The 4,235-nt window shown below is 45.1% G+C and overlaps 1 protein-coding gene across 1 annotated transcript in view; it reads right to left on the reverse strand.

Annotated features, from left to right (window-relative positions):
* STMN1 (stathmin 1) overlaps nt 1-3,915 on the reverse strand; it is a 23,659-nt gene extending 19,744 nt beyond the window's left edge. Inside the window, exon 1 of the mRNA XM_019650282.1 lies at nt 3,893-3,915. The gene's annotated coding sequence lies outside the window, so the exon portion shown is untranslated. The remainder of the gene's footprint in view (nt 1-3,892) is intronic.
* Between the last annotated feature and the right edge of the window lie 320 nt (nt 3,916-4,235).

A 4,235-nucleotide genomic window follows, 5' to 3' on the forward strand; every position in this document is an offset into this window, starting at 1 on the left:
TTTCATAGCTACACACAAGGATCTGATTGGCTCTTCCTCAGCCAAGACAAGGGTGGGAACAGAAATGGCGTCCCCCGCAGCTGATTTTTCAGTGCGGCAGGTCTGTACCGGGAGAAGTGAAAGGCCAAGCCTCTCTGGACTTTGTGGCGGTGACGAGCCCACAGCGGTCATCCTGAATCAAGGCAGAGGCTCACCAAGCCGACTGCAGCACCCAGCACGAAACCCCAGGACGCCTCCCTGTCACTTGCAGCACCTTGGAGGGCGTGAGCTGCCTCTGGAGGGGCCCTGCAGCCAGAGAGCAGCGCTGAGATTTCACAAGGACTTCCCCAGCTGGTGCACTCCCGGGCGCCCCCACCCCCAGCAGCTCTGAAACGCTGGACCACAGGAGGCACAAGCCGCAAGCGGCTGCTGTTAGCTTTGAGTAAGGAACGGAAGGCTGGGTTAGCAACTGCTCTCTTCCCAGTCTCAGATCAGGCTATGAGCTCCGTGGCAGACACTCCACGGAGGGCGAAGACTAAACTCTGCTTAGGCTCCTCCAAGGTGCACGAGGTGAATGTGGGTGAGGCCCCAGCCCCCAGCCCCTCTTAAGGGCCTGTCCTTGTGTGGGCTGCTTCTCCCCCCAAGGCGCTGGCAGTCAGATTTCCTTTTTCCTCTTCAAGGCAGGAAAGACCAGTGGGAGAATTTGAGGGTAGGAACAAAGTTGGCACTGCCCAGCCTACTTTTCAGAGCCTGGAAGGCTCACTTCCTTTCTCAGTTGGGATTACTGGGAGGGTCGGCACTTTTTCCTTAAACTTTTCTTCTCAGCTACCACCTTTGAGTGCTTGCTATGTGCCAAGCACTGTACTAAGTGTTTTATCTCATTTCCTCCTCTCCACAGTTCTAAGACATTACAGGCCCCAGGAGGATAAGCAATTCCCCAAGGTCACAGATATTGTATATAGTGGCAAAAGTGGGTTAGGAAATTCTCCCAGATCCTGTGTTTTTATTTTAAAGGTTTTTTTTTTTTAACTATTTGCTCACTTTTGCTAATCTTTCATAGATCCTTCTGAAAAAAATGACCATTGAGAACAAACACTGCAAACATCCCCATACTATTTTTTACTTGGTGGGAGGAGTGAACAGGGCACTGGTGTATTGCTGGTGAGAGTAGAAATCGGTAACACTTCCAAATAGCAGTATAGCCATTTGAATCAAGACCTTGAAAACTGCCCATCCCCTTTAGTGAGGAGATATCACCTTGCAAGCAGATAACAATAGCTATCAGCATGTAAAATGCACATTCCCTGGGACCCAGTGATGCCACAGAAGGATGCACTGCACGTGGACAAAATGGCATATAGGTAAGGCCACTCATCACTGCACTGCTCAAATAGCAAAAGCTGGGAAACAACCTCAAAATGTGTCAATAGAATTGACTAATTATGGCACATCCATTTAAAGAAATTCTATGTAATATTGCTAGAAAATGAGGCACTTCTGTATTTTATATATGGAACAATCATCAAGAAATATTAAGTGAAAAGTATATATCTGATATGCTACTATATATGAAAAAAGGATATGTATATACACACACATATAGATATAGATATATAGATATATATACACTTTTTTTTTTTCCTAGGAAAGATACACAAGAAACCAGGTAACAGTGTTTCCTTTAGGGAGGAAAACCACAGCTGAGGGATCAAGTTGGAGAAAGACAGTTTTTTCATCGTGTAACCTTTAGTACCTTTGGAATTTTGTACAATGTGTACATATGAACAATTCAAAAATCAACTTAAAAAAATAGATTCACTAAAATCCAACCTCTAGAGCCAGTAATTCTCCTTTTGGGAATCCAGCTTAAGGAAATTTTTGGATTTCAGACAAAGATTTATACAAAAAGATCTTCACCGAGGTGTTATAGTGAAAAAAAAAAAAAACACAGGCAACTTAAAAATCCAACAACAGAGGAATAGCTAAGAAAATTATGGTATGTTCATATAATATGTATCATGATATCATAAAAAGGATGCTTATAAAAATATTTTAGTGACATAGGAAAATGCTTATAACATTAAGTAAACATTTTTAAAAAGCCGGAGAGAAAATCACGTATGCAGTATGATCTGATCACCGTAACAACAGCAGGCATAGAAAATGACTGGAAGGAAACATGCCAAAAGTAAACAGTCATGGCCACCGGGTGGAGGGAATGTGAGTGATTTTGTTCCCCCTGTCGCTTTCATACCTCCCCCTCCTTTTTTTTTTTTTTTTTTTTTGCAACGGGCATCCAGGTCTTCGATAATTTTTAAAAGGTAAAACTTAAAAATAAATCCCCATGGTACTGAGAAAAATTAAGATATACAGACATGTGAATGTCTACTCCGCAATTCTACTCCTAGAAATAAACCCTGCATAAATAGATGCACAAGTGCTCAGAGCATTATTGATAACAAAAGATTGTAAACAGCTGAAGTGTCTATAGGAGGAGACCCCTTAAGTAAGTACAGAATATTAGGCAGCAGATATGGAGACTGGGGTAGGTATGTCAACATGGAAAAATCTACAGGGTAACCTATTAAAAAAAAAAAAAGCAATTTGCAGAACAACACGGATGTTATAATTGCATTTATGCTAAAGAAAGTAAAGCCGAAACGCTGCATCTGTGTTTGTACATCAATGTATGGAGGACATTCAACTGTTAACAATAGTTGTCTCTGGTGAAGGGAATAGACCAAAAGACGACTCTGCTATGGATTCTGTTTGTATTTGTTTTCCTATCATTTGTGTAATTAAAAAGTAATAATAACATAGGGGGAAAAGTATAAGCCTAGAGAAAGATCTGAAAAAATACACAACAAAAGTATCAGTAGTTTCCAGCAAGGATTGAGGTGATGGGTCATTTTCTCCGTTTACTTTATCTTAAATCATATATTAAATCATAATGAAAACAATAACATCCAAAGCCCCGGCAGGTGGGCAGTAGCCTCTGCTTTTCTCCAGCTCAGCTGTCCCTCCACACTAGGGCTCTGTTCTCTCAGGTAACGACCCTGCTCACCTGCAACGCCCAGGAGCGCAAAGCCCCAGATAATACCAACCCCATTTCTCCTCTTACCGAAGAGGAGGAAACCCAGACACCACCTCCTGGCAGCTCTGCTGGGAACGTGGACTCAGGCGACCTGGATCCCAGGCCCCATCTCTCCCACCTTCAATTTCCAGAGATAACCCATAGGAGAGGAGAGCCCAGAACTGTGTCCTCTGGGCTAGGCTTGCAGCCACAAATTAATATCAGTGTAGCATCAGATGAGGGAACAATAAACCCCATCATTTGCCGAGTGCCCTCTGGGCTCAGCTTCAAGTTTCTTTCCCAGACAATGGCTGGTCACATCCCTCTGCCACAGAGCCTCTGCCAGATTTTCCAGAGAAACGGCGACAGAACACGGGGCCAAATTGGCCTCTAGTGGCCAACACTCTGGGATTCACCTCTAATGACTTATCCCCTCCAAGGAGAGAGCTCCTGAACCCTCCCAGGGCCCAGAAGCTCAGCGCTGGAAGATCTGTTTGCTCCAAAAGCTGAGTAGGAGGCAACTGTGGTGGTGGTGGGGGGCGGGCACTGGCCTAAAAAAACGGGAAACCGGGGTTTCGGGAGCCAGCGCTGCCATGTCTCCTTTTGTGACCCTGGTAACTCACCAGATCCTGTGAGTCTGGGCGTTGAGGGGGCAGACAGGAGCCTCTGTATCTGGAGGAGAAAGGGCGGTGTCAAGCCCCCTCCCCCACCATGGCTGTCTCAGAATCCTAGATGTCGGTGAAGCTGCTGTTCCCTCTTTCCTCGCAGCTGCTGCCTGTCTGTCTCTATGGCAACCAGGGCAAAAGACTAATTTGCCAGGGCCCAGGCTCTGGAGCTTACCTTGGAGCTGGGTTTTAACTTGTCTTTCTGGAAGCCAGTCTACTGCCACTCCCAGGAGCCTCTGACAGCATCCCCTAGCCACAGTAAGAGAGGGACACTGGATCAGCCAGAAAAAACATACCACTTATCCTTTATAAACCATAGCCACTTGGAGACAGGAAAGACAGTCACATGCCGGATGGCCTTGTAATCACTGGTGATTTGTGTTTCAAAGATCTGCTCACTAGTTGCACCTTTATATAGTAGGGATTTGCAAGAACAGATAGATGGTTTAGAGAACAGATCCCATGCAATGAGGTCCCCAATCTTTCCCCCTTTCTATTCCCTTCAGGCTCCTCACTGC

Source organism: Hipposideros armiger, unplaced genomic scaffold (assembly GCF_001890085.2).
Source record: "Hipposideros armiger isolate ML-2016 unplaced genomic scaffold, ASM189008v1 scaffold_138, whole genome shotgun sequence".
NCBI lineage: Eukaryota > Metazoa > Chordata > Mammalia > Chiroptera > Hipposideridae > Hipposideros > Hipposideros armiger.